This window comes from Hibiscus syriacus, unplaced genomic scaffold (assembly GCF_006381635.1).
Source record: "Hibiscus syriacus cultivar Baekdansim isolate YM2019G1 unplaced genomic scaffold, ASM638163v2 tig00117048_pilon, whole genome shotgun sequence".
NCBI classification, from domain to species: Eukaryota; Viridiplantae; Streptophyta; class Magnoliopsida; order Malvales; family Malvaceae; genus Hibiscus; species Hibiscus syriacus.
This window is the reverse complement of record NW_024063538.1, coordinates 14,397,798-14,411,290: the sequence shown is the minus strand read 5'-3', so window position 1 is coordinate 14,411,290 and position 13,493 is coordinate 14,397,798. Positions and strand designations below refer to the sequence as shown.

General features: G+C 30.9%; 1 pseudogene; it reads right to left on the bottom strand.

Moving 5' to 3' along the window:
• Positions 1-1,064: 1,064 nt before the first annotated feature.
• On the bottom strand, positions 1,065-3,212 carry LOC120197641 (annotated as a pseudogene).
• Positions 3,213-13,493: the final 10,281 nt, after the last annotated feature.

The following is a 13,493-nucleotide window of genomic DNA, read 5'->3' as shown; positions in this document are numbered from 1 at the left end:
TTTTTTACGTTACGATATATTATTATTAAATTAAAAACAATAAACATATATATTACATATTTATTATTATCTTTGGTTAATATTGTTAAATTTAAATTCTAAATATTATTTTATAAAATATCAAAACAATCAAATAATTTTTTGTGCAAATGAAATTATTAAATTAATATTGTAGGTGGAAAACATGAAACACTATTAAAAAAAATTGAAACATAAATTACATAACTTTAAAAAAAGTATCGATCCTTTTTATAAAAAGTATAGACACTTTCAATATAATAGGTAAAAATATGATGTAATAGGTAGCGTTAATATAATATAATAGGTAGCGTTTATATAATGTAATAGGTAGTGCTTATATTGTAAAGTATCTATCCTTTTTATAAAAGTGTCCATACTTTTTTCACTGTGGAAAATATTAATTTAAGGTTATTTTTTTAGTGAGTTTTAAGATATTAATTTAGTAATTATAGGCGTCTAATGATTTATTTTTTACGTTACGATATATATTATTATTAAATTAAAAACAATAAACATATATATTACATATTTATTATTATCTTTGGTTAATATTGTTAAATTTAAATTCTAAATATTATTTTATAAAATATCAAAACAATCAAATAATTTTTTGTGCAAATGAAATTATTAAATTAATATTGTAGGTGGAAAACATGAAACACTATTAAAAAATTGAAACATAAATTACATAACTTTAAAAAAAGTATCGATCTTTTTTATAAAAAAGTATAGACACTTTCAATATATTATAATGTAATAGGTAAATTTGCAATGCTATCGGTATAAATATACCGGTTTACTTATAAAATAGGTCAATATAAGCGCTACCTATTACATTATATAAGCGCTACCTAGTATGTTATTGTACTTTATAATATTTCCGGTTAAATAATATAACATAACCAGTCTAAATTTTAACCGGTCACTTGTTTAACCGGTCACGCCGTATATTAGCCTTTTTTTAGGCGCCGCACCGTAGAACTACCCTGGTCCCCTATGCATTTCATTCTTTCTGAAAAGGAAAAAATACAAAATTGCCCCAATCATGGTGAACCTCTCCTTATGATATGGATGAGATAAATATCTCCCAACTAGGGTCGGATCGAATTGAAGTTTCTTTGGTAGCCACTAACCTACAATTATCTTTAAACTTTCGTGTAGGCCTGTAAATGAACTGAACGTTCAGCGAACCGTGCGGCAGGAAGTTCATTTATGTGCGTTTATTTATTAAATGAACGAATATGAACAAGATTTTGTGTTCGTTTAATTAAATGAACGAACATGAACATAGGTCTCGTTCGTTCATTTATGTTCGTGAACGTTCGATTATGTTCGTTTATGTTTGTTCAGTTATGTTTGTTTATGTTCATTCATTTATGTTTAACCCAATCTTCTTAAATCAATTTTAGTGACCAATTTGTAAGTATCTTAAAAATATTAATTAATCTGATTTTCTAATGACCAACTCCATAATTAACCCAATTTTATTTGGAGATTAAATCCGATATGTTAACCCGTGAGGCACCTCGCACCTATATTTATTTCCCCTTTTTTTCCCAAACTCTAATGTTCACTGGAGAATGGAGACGATCGCTAAAAGCTTTAAAACAAGATATATTATAGTGCAATATGAAGTTTACAAGTTTGTTTACATCTCTTTCTCTGTTTTATTTGTCTTAATAGTTGATATGTAAAGTTATTGTGGGTATCTTCACATCTAAAACTCAAGAAAACATCATACTTCTTTCTAGAAATAGATGGAAAGATAAAAGTAACAATCGGAAGTATATGAGCATCAATAAAGAGAAAAATATATAGAATTTGCCAGAAAATAAAACAAAGGTTTCTATGCAATTTCTGAAAAAGAGTGTAATAGCGAAAATAATGAGTTTTCCAGGAAGAACCCATTAATAAGTAGAAAATACACTTTGACAATGAACTTTTGTTTTCATAGTTCTTGTGTGACCTTTAGTTGTTGAGTAGACTTTAGGTACGTTAAAATTTTGAATGGTGGTTTAGCAATAATATCAGTTACGATATGTAGCATCGAAGGGATTTCGGATCTATGTTATTACCTTGTAGTCCAATTTGTACCGTTCGAAATCTTCATGCTGTTAAATTTTCTACTCTGCCAACGGAAAGGACCATTATTAAAAAACCTCACTAAAGTCTGACATTGATGTCACAAAACTTTTAGTCGGCAAATTTATTAGAATAATGTAGATTTGATTGATTTGCATTGTCGACTATTTTTTATAAAAGAACAACGGAAGATAGGATCTCCAACGTTTATGTTCGTTTATGTTCGTGTTCGTTTATGTTTGTGTTCATTTATGTTCGTTTATTTATTAAATGAACGAACATGAACAAGTTATATTCCTTAATAAACGAACATGAACAAAACAAATTTATTCGTTTATGTTCGTGTATTAATTAAATGAACGAACATGAACATACCTCCGTTCGTGTGCGTTCGGTTCATTTACAGGCCTGCTTTCGTGCTTGGTGGAGAAGAAGCGAACAAGGTACGCTCTCTTGGTGTCTTGTTATCTACAGCGAACTGGGATCGCTCGCCATCTAGGTCAAATTGGAACAACACTTTTTGAGAATATATTACCCTTCTTCGGGGACATGGGGCGGAACGACCTCTCGATCTACTTTCTACAGTTCAAGAATAAAAACGTCATATAGGAATTCCCTGTTGCTCCGATTCCCTCGTAGCCTAGGATGTTGTCTGGGCCAAGAGCCATAGTTAGTTACTGTTTTCATTTGGTTTTTTTTATCATTGTTGATACTGGTAAGACCCAGCCAGATGATGTCTGTTGGTTGGTAGTGAAAGGAATCTTAGTATCTGCATACCCAAAAGGTGGCGTTGATTTAAAAAAAATCATTTTCTTTTGTTTCTTGATTCCTCTTAGCAGCGGAAAGGGAGTCTATCTATCTTCCTAGCTTTGATATATTTCCCCCCAATGCAATCTATAGAAATTCCACGAATCTCTTTGGTGGATAAGTCTGACGACTCAATAGTAGTGTGGAATCAAGTTTCTCGTCTGGTGGATCTGATCTATAATAGGGGCAATACATACAAAAAGATTGGAAGAAAGAATGCACATAAGAGTATATAACCAAACCACCCTTATGTATAACCTATTCACATTAGGGAAGCGACTGGATGCATAAGGGAAGTACATGTTTGTGAGACCTTATTCGGGATGCATAGGGGAATCAACCTATGAGAACGGAAGGGTGTGGTACCGCTGCCCCTCTTTAAAGTCTCTCATTCAGCTAGAATGTAAGGAAATTGAAAGTAACACAAAAAAGAGTCAAATGTGGTTGCTAGCATCAAAGAGAGTCGTTATTGATGATAAAGTGGGAGTTTAGACTTAGCGAACGAGCTCTTCCCGCGGGAGAGGAAAGTGGGTGCAGGAAAAATAACAATTCTGGTGGTTGATAGTAGAGCAAAGGCTAGATAAAACATGGATAGACATTCCTGATCATGTAGAAATAAGAAGAGCTCATAGGGTCAATCTCACATCTCATAGAGAGGAGGAATACAAAAATATTATAAGGGAAAAATAACTTTACAGCTCACAGGAATGGGAAAAGTCATTCCATATTACTCCAGTTTTCTCATAGTTTTATTTAAGAGAGAATAGGGAGTAAGGCTGAAATGGCTATATGGCTTTCAAATTCTTTTCGTATGTTGATTGAATTAATAGATGTTGGGTGAGGGCTTAAAGACCCTATTCACATAGCGTTCTTGAACACATATTTTTCTTTTGGGTAGATTTTCCTATAAAAAATTAGGGGATCCAACCTTTTTTGGGGGAAAAGGGCATAACATTGGGCTATCCTTTTTTTCGTAGAATGTCCTGGGCTAGATTTTTATTTTTCCTTTGCTATAGAGTGGGGGAGAACCATTCAAGTGTAGAGATAGAGATGGCTCTGGTGCAATAAAGGATGAAGAATAATCCGTCGGTAACTGGTTGTTACTAGAAGATGATAAAGATGAAGGCTGATCTTTATTATTAGAAAAGTGAAGTGCAAGTGCTAGCTGCTCAATAGATGGCTACGACCCTGATTCCCTTGTGACTCTGACTCCCTTTGATGCACGGGAGGCACAGGAAAAACCACTTGTGAAAAAGATCCAAAAGATGTTGATCCAATAGGCGTTTACTAAAATAAGTGGGAGGGAGTAGAAGAACTCATGCTCATGGAAGGTAATATAAGATGTTGGGCCGTCAAAAATAAGAAGAATGATCAAAACATCAAAAGCCTTTCTGAGTCGAGGCATTCCCCCTTTAAAAACATATGTTTGCACAAGGTGCAAGCTTCTGACGTAGCTGGGCAGGTATATAAACATAGCAAAAAAAGTATAATATTTTCATAATCAAGTGGCGATCCAAACAGCACTGATATGGAGCTATGGAGTAATGTCCCCAAGCATAGAGGAGGGCAGTTGATGATGATAAAGACAGGATGAAAAATGACCCCAACTAACATAGAGTCACTTATCTTACTAGATAGGGGAAACATAGCTGTCAAACATCAGATAAAGGGTATTTTCTCTAATATGTGTCTATACTTCCTTTTTGCGACTCCATTTCTCTGTGAGGCATATGGGCAGAAGAACTGATCATCATTTCCATGAGTGGCTGTAAGCTGAGAGAAAGTTGATGGACATATTCCCCCTCTGAATCTTAGTGCAAAATATGAATCCAATGACAAGAAAAAAATTATCAATCTTAGCTTTAAAAAGTTGAAAGCACTAAAGTACTCCCCATCTAGTAAGGCTTTTGCTTAATGAATTCATTTTTGATAATGAAATACATCATACATAAACTTAAACTAACCCCCTAAAAATTAGTTCTAAGAAAGGAATACGATAACCTGAAAGAGAAACGCGGACGATGAGCCCCATACATCATAATGCAAAAGGGCTAATGGAATTGAAACAATTAGAAGATTGGAATTCGTAGGTGTTGCCCATGTTCGTCTGTGAGTGACAAATAACACTTCGAGTGCGAGTGATAAATAGAACTTCGAGTGAGTGATAAATGGCACTTTCGAGTGCAAGTGATAAATGACACTATATGTGCAATGATGGTGTTCACAATGAGTTAAGTTGTGAATTACCACTCCGAAGTGTTAGTTTAGTGTCATTGTATATTACGGTACCCATACATCAGTGTGGCACTTAGGTGCGAATTATGTTCCTTGCATTCTCATTTGATATACATTAGGCTATAATTGGAATGTGTGAAAAGTATATGTTATATGACTTGATTATGAATAAGTACATACTATGAATTTAATAAATATGACATGTATAGATTATATGTTTTCAATGGAAGCACATGTCCTACTGAATGCTTGGGTTGGCATGATATGCCTTAGATATAAAATGTCCATGTCATAGGTTATCTGTTGAAAGAAATGACTTTAATAAGTCTATTTTACATGTTCATATATTTATATGATATTTACAGTACTTTAGTTATTATGATATTTCATATTCTGGTATGACTTATTTTTATTTTATATAGTTTGACATTGCCTCACTAAATGTATATTTAACATGTGATAATTTTTACCCTTAGGTAAAAGAAGGGAGTGGAGTAAGGAGTTGAGTTTGGCGTCAATTATCGAAGACTACTTACCAATATCATTAATGACATCTTATTATTGTTTTTATTTACTAGTTGTCATGTATACGCATAGAAAAAGTCAATAATATTTTTAAATATTACTTTTTGATTTTTTGTGATTAAATTATTTATGTTAAATGGCATGATTTCTAAAGAATCTAAATTTACCAGTTTTTAAATGTAGATTGTTCGTAAAATATTTTGTGACATCTCTGAATCGTGTTCGAGGAAGGATACGAGAAAGGGGTGTTATATTTATTGGTATCATAGATGCAGGTTTAGCCGATTATCGACCTAAATTGAGTGTATTTTATGTGGAAAATGTATACATGCCACTAGGATGTCTTTATTAATGATATAATGTTTATACGATTCAATTGATGCCACTCTTTACTTATGAAAGTGAATAAGTGTAGTGTACGTATTAAATGTTTGAAATAGAGGGATTAAGGTAAGTGACAGAACAAAAAGTTTGAGAAAAAAGCGAATAGTGGTCGAATGTAGTTAATTACTACCCTTAAATTCAAATTGATGTAAGCAACGCATTGTCTCAATAGAAAGTGCCAACGTAAGATTAAAGAAACCCTTGTTCATACTAAGTACTACATTGATTAAACAAAAGGACATTCAAAGCTAGAGTGCGACTAACTATCATGTGTGTGATTGACCCTTTAAGCTAGAGTGCGAGGGTGAGTCGTATTTGTAGACAGTAACTGTTTGTTAAAAAATCAAAGCGTTGAATTTTTATGGAATTGATAGAATTAACTTTTGAATGTAACTTTTGGTATGGATTAGTTGCCTCCTACCATGACATAATTAATTATCGTTTAGAGAGATTGATTTTAAAGAACTTGAAAAGTCTCGAGATTATATTGGTAGGAGAAAGAGCAAATCCGTCTACTAATGTGGTTTTAGCAGTGACTGCTATGAAGGTGGATATTTGAGCTCTCAAGGTTAAGTTGGAGGATTTATTCCAACTGTTCAAGAATATTCATATGTATTTTAGGGAGAGTTAATTGAATTACCTCCATATTGAAATATAAAATTTAAAATAGAGGTACTACCAAGTATAGTGTTATTTCTATAACCTCATATAGAATGGCTCTGACTAAGCTCAAAGAATTAAATACATAATAACTAGAATTGTTAAGATCGGGTATTTCAAGACAAAGTGTGTCATCTGGGATGCACTAGTGCTAGTTGTGAAAAAGAAAGATGGATATATGCAATAATGAATATATTATCATCAATTAAATAAGGTGACAGTGAGGAACAAGTATCGTCTTCCGAGGAATGATTTGATCAGTCAAAAAGGTGCATTGGTGTTTCCAAAGATTGATCTTTGATCTGGACATGATCGGTTAAAGATTAAGAAAGAAAATCTTCCTAAGAAAGCTTTCAGGACTCAGTATGGAGGTTACGAGTTTGTGGTAATGTCGTTTGGTTTAACGAATATTCATGCGACATTTATTAATCTAATAAATCTTCATAAAAGATGTTCCGATCTATTGTGAGACATAAAAAAAGATAAAACACGATGCATATCTTTGCATAGTTCTTCCAACTCTTTGAAAGAAAATTTGAATGCTAAGTTGACAAAGTGTGAGATCTAGTTGTCTAAGATTGTATTTCTCGGCCTCGAGGTTTTGGAAAAGGGTATAAGGGTAATTCCTAAGAAAGCACATGTTATAGTGGAGTGGAAAACTCCCAAGTGTTTCTGAGGTTCGATGTTCTTGAGATTTGTTCATTATTATCAAAGGTTCGTAAAGAACTATTTTTTATGTTGTCTCCCCTCTGACCAAGCTATCGAGAAAAGTCGTGCCATTCATTTGGACTAATAAGTTACAAGAAAATTTTGAGACATTAAAGAGAATACAGACATAAGCCTCAATGTCAGTTCAATCCAATCTAGAAAGGATTGTGTGATTTATAACGATGCGTCTCACAAAGCTTTGAGATACGTGCTCATGTAAGAGAAAACGCTAGGGCTTATGCTTCAAAGCAGCTAAAGAATCCTGAAAGAAATTATCTGACTCATGATATCGAGTTGGCAACAATTGTGTTTACTTTATTGATATAACACCACTATATATATATATATTAAGTGATGTTATATCTATACAGATCTCAAAAGTCAAAAGTATGTGTTAACTCAAAGGAGTGAAGATAAAGGAAATGGATTCAATTCCTTAAACAATGATGATGCGATTATCAACTACCACCAGGAAAGGCTAATGTGGTGGCTGATACGATAAATTCGAAAGATATTTATGTTCTGAGAGGTTTGAATTAATGATTTCCTTTAAAGAAAGATGGTGCTTTGATTGTACAATTAAATTTAAATCCTATGTTGCTAGATTCAGTATAGTTTTTTCAAATAAAATTCTTATATTATCGAGGAAAGAGTCGATATAAATGGAATGTATGAAAAGAGATATTATCAAGTTTGTTTCTAAATGTCTGATATGTCGACAAGTTAAAGTAGAGCATCAAGTGCCTTCTGAATTGGTGTAAACGATTTCCATCCCTTAGTGGGAATAGAAATGAGTTACAATGGACTTTGTAGTAGGTAAAGGTTATTTATTTAAGATAATCTCAATATATCTATTGATCTCGAAAAGACATTCAGATTTGGAAAAGAAAATACAATAAGATATGAAAACAATGTTTTCACCTATTTACATCATGTGCGTGTTGAAAATTCAAGGATGAATTTTCTTAAGGGAGAAGAATTGTAACACCGAAAAATTTTGGTTAGTGACCAAATATAAATTTTGAAATTTTAGTGGCTAAAGTATAAAATTTGGAAAGTTCAGGGATAAAAAGGGTAATTTTTAAACATTTGGGGACTAAAAGTGTAATTTTCAAAAGTTGGGTGTTTTGACCCCATAAATGAATAGAACACCCCAATAATGACGTTTTGGTGGGAATTAGATTTTTGATACGGAATTTAGGTTAAAAGCTATAAAGTGTTAAAGTTCGGTAAAATTTGGTAAATTGGATCGAATAGAAATTTGAGAAAATTTGAAGGATATTAAATTAAGGTTATAAATATTATTTCCACATTTTAAAATGATGGAAAATAATATGGATCATTGGATTTGAGAATTTATTTCCCTGTTCAATTTGGACCGTTGGATAAAAATGACAAGATTGAAATTTTTGGAAAAGTGCATGGGTAAAGCTGTAAAGGGTAAAATAATTTGTTCATCTTTGACTTTTGAAGATGATAATTGTTATGTATCAAGGTATGGATGTAATTATCAAGTTTCATTAATGGTAAAAATGTCATTTCTCATTAAATGAAGTAAATTTGTTTAAGCTTAGTAAATGACAAATTAACATGAACTTAACTAGAAATTTCATGACATTTCTTTTTCAAAATCAGCCATGGACATGAGCTTCACATGGTAAATAAAAAAAATCACTTTTGATTTTTGAGCAATTTCCTTTGTTTTATGGATTAAAGCGTGAAATAGAAAATTGTTCTATTCGAAGAGCTATATCATTTGGTACCATTATTGCATGCTAATTTTGCTTGAGTACTTAGAACCCAATTTTTAGGGTTTATGAATATGTTAGGCTTTTATGAATTGATGATGGATTTTGAGGTTATCAATGTTGTAGAATCATTTCCAAGCTTGATTGATTATTAAAACCACCTAGATATGCCTGTATTGGTTTTGGCTTAAACCCCAAGTTTAGGGAAATTTTTGATTTGGTGAAATTGGGTTAGGGGTTTGATTGTAGAGGTTTTAAAATATTGAATAGAGGTTGATTTCATGCTCGAATCAAATTGAAATCAAGTGAAATCATGAAACCTTATCTCATTAACATTCGGCCTAAGCTTTTAGAATTGAGAAAAATTATGTATAAATTATGTAAGGATTGTAAATGATTTAAAAAGGATTATACAAGTCATAGAAAGTTATAGGGACCATTTGGTAGTTTTGTGAAAATTAGAGGACCTATTTAACAATTATAAAAAATTATGGGATCAATGTGTAATTGTTCAATAGTTGATAGACTATGCTGGAAATTAAATTTAGAGTGTGAGATTGGGCCATTTTAGAAAGTTGGTAAAGTTGAAGATCAAATCACAAATATGAAAAAGTTGGGAACCTAAGTGAAATTGTTATGTGAAGTTCTAAATTTGATAAAAAGGAAATTGAATGGTCAACTTTAAATGTTAAAGTCAACATTTATGTTGTGACATGGAATTTATATCAAATGTGCACCGAAATGGTTTCAGGAATTTGTTTTCTATTTTGTACCTATATTAGCGAGATTCTAACATGTGGTTTGAAATGTATATGTCCTATAATGATATTCATTAGATTATTATTGAAATCAAGATCAAGCAATATTAAAGTTGAGACAAGCTTAAGGATGAAATGTGAATTTCTAATGCAAGCTGAGGACACCAGGTGGGTGCATGTTTAAGTTGTATTTATGTTATCGAGCAAACACTGGCTTACGATGAGCCAATGACGGAGTTGCTATGGTAAGAAGTGACTCTTAACGTTGTGTGACTTTGTTATTCATGCATATATGTGCATTTTGTGAGCTAATATAAGTAGTGAATAAGCTGAAAATGAAAATTGGTGAAATCCGTATAGATTTGTGATCTGAACAATAAGTTTAGAAAATCACCATAAATTATAAAGAAATGATTAGAGGATGATTTTATACCGTTGGATCTGTATATCAATATAGTTTTGTTTAAAAAAATTGGTTACTGATTTCAAGGAGTATACAAAAATATATGAATTTTAAACGAGGATAGGCCAGAAAATAGGGCAGCAAATTCTGCTCAAAACAACTTATGTAAGTCAACTTTGAAATTCACTATAAATTGTACAAGTTGAAGTAGAAAAAGTTTCTTATATGGTTAGACTCGTATTCAAGCCTAGTATCTATCGGTACAAACAAAATGATTTTTAAATTTGTATAGTAATACATAATAATATTTATTTGAGGGTAGCTCCAACTACCATCATGTGAAGTTTGTTATAAAATTTGCTTTTTATATTACTCTTATGTTATATGCTATCTTAAATGTTTAAAATATGCCAACTTTAATATCTTGGCATGATAATTATTATATTTATCATATGATGAAATATATTATCCATATGTCAAAATGGAAAGTAGTAAGTGATGTTTTCATGATCTACTCATGTTATGTGAAAAATGAAATATTTATGGTATGAACTGTCCAATGCACGTTTATGTGATAATTGATATGTTATTTATTTTGATAAATATGACATTATATTTCAAACAAATAAGTATGTCCATTAAACAACTAAAGCAAAACGAACCCTAGCAGAATGGTACTCCTGAATACCCCAACCTCTACAAATCTGCTCATTGACAGCCCCCACTTGGTTATAGCCCCTTCCTCTCAACTTCAATACATCACCCTCCCTAATGATTGCAAACACTTCAGAAGGGGAGTGCTCCAAATTCCTAAACATCCTAGCATTCCTCTCACGCCAAATCAAAGCAATCGAACTATTCCAAGCCAACTTCAGAACCATTGACCTAAGAGACCTCCTCCTCAAACTACCACTAGACAAGCAAGTTTCGACCTCCAGTCCAACACTTCCCTCGTCAGTGATATTTGATATGTTAGAATCTACCGATACTCCTGATAAATGAATGGTATACTATTCTAATTAAAAGGCCCATTTTATTTGCATTGAGAGTCTCAGTATAAATAGCACTTTCGAGTGCGAGTGATAAATAGCACTTTTGAGTGCGAGTGATAAATAGAACTTCGAGTGCGAGTGATAAATGGAACTTTCGAGTGCAAGTGATAAATGTTACTATATATGCAAGGATGGTGTTCATAATGAGTTAAGTTGTGAATTACCACTCCAAAATGTTAGTATAGTGTCAATGTAGATTACAGTACCTATACGTCAGTGTAGCACTTAGGTGCGAATTATGTACCTTGAATTCTCATTTAATATACATTGGGCTATAATTAGAATGTGTGAAAAGTACATCTTATATGCCTTGATTATGAATAAGTACATACTATGAATTGAACAAATATGAGAGGTACATATTATATGTTTTCAATGAAAGCACATGTCCTACTGAATGCTTGGGTTGGCATGATATGCCTTAGATATGAAATGTTGATGTCATAGGTTATCTGTTGATATAAAAAATTTTAATAAGTCTGTTTTACCTGTTCATATATTTATATGATATTTATAGTACTTTAGTTATTATGATATTTCATATTCTAATATGACTTATTTTATTTTATATAGTTTGATATTGCCTCACTAAGTGTATACTTAGCGTGTGATGATTTTCACACGTAGGTAAAAAAGCGAGTGGAGTAAGGAGCTGAGTTTGGTATAATTTATCGAGACTATTTAATGGTACCCGTAATGACATCCTACAATTGTTTTAGTTTACTAGTTGGCATGTATACACATAGAAAAAGTGTAATATTTTTAAATATTACTTTTCAATTTTTCATGATTAAATTATTTATGTTAAATGGTCTGATTTCTAAAGAAACAAAATTTTACCAGTTTTCAAATATATATTGTTCGTAAATATTTTATGACATCTCAGACTCGTGTTCAGGAACATATATTGGGAAGGGATGTTACAAGAGGAAGTTTCACCTTTCTTTTTCTTATAATTAATGATCATTTTCCTTATTTTAACTTTAAAATGTTATAAAATTCTCAAATTTAAAAAAAACTAAATCAAACTCTTCTTTTAAAATTTTATCAATTTACTTATTTGAAAAACTTTTTTTTGTCAAATTCTAAATATAATCCTAATCCTATTTAGAGAAAAGGGCATGAACATAATCAGAAATTTTAAATTACAATGTCATAATTTAAAAAACTAAAGCGTCTAAATAAAGTCATATACATTAATGCATAACATTAATATCCGATAAACTAATGTATAATATAGATAAAATAGGACTATAAATAAGCATAATGTTCGATAAAATGTTTGAGAACCATTCATTTATTGAGGTAAATAAACGAGCATGAACAAATATTTATGTTCATTTAATAAATGAATAAACAAAAACTCAATTTGTTTGGTTCATTTATGGTCATGAACAATTTTATTTATTTATTTATTAATGATATTTTCTTATAAAATACTAAAATAATATATTTCTTTATTTTTATTTGATTTTTAATTCATTAATCTAGATGTACATGTATCGTGTGTAAGTATGTATTTATTTCTATGTACATAAATAGTGAGAAATTTACACATTTACACTGATATAAGTATGTGTTTATTTTTACGTGCCAGATTTATACTAGTTCAAGTATGTACATCTATTACTATCTTGGTACATAGAAATAACACATACTTATATCGATATAAATATGTACATTTTCACTATCTCTTTTTGTAATTATTTTGATCATCAATTTATCCGATTTTTAAATTATATTTTTACTGAAAAACTAGAGTTTTTATAATATAACTATATTTTTATATGATTTTACCTTTTATCTAGTTCTACTTTTATAACACTATTTTATTTAATAAATATTTTTATGTCACACTGATAAATATATTATTAATAATAATAGACTTTGGGAGAGTGAGTGTAGGTGGGAATGAAATGGTGTTTTAGATTTTTTTATTAGATAATTTATAAAATATTTAAAAAAAGACAGGATCAATTTTTTAAAGGGTGTTAAACTTTTTTTAAATAATATATTTTTATTTTTAAAAATATAAATAAATTATATAGAAAAAATATTTTCGATAATTTCAAGGTGTCAAATGACACTCTCATTCCATATATTTTGTTTT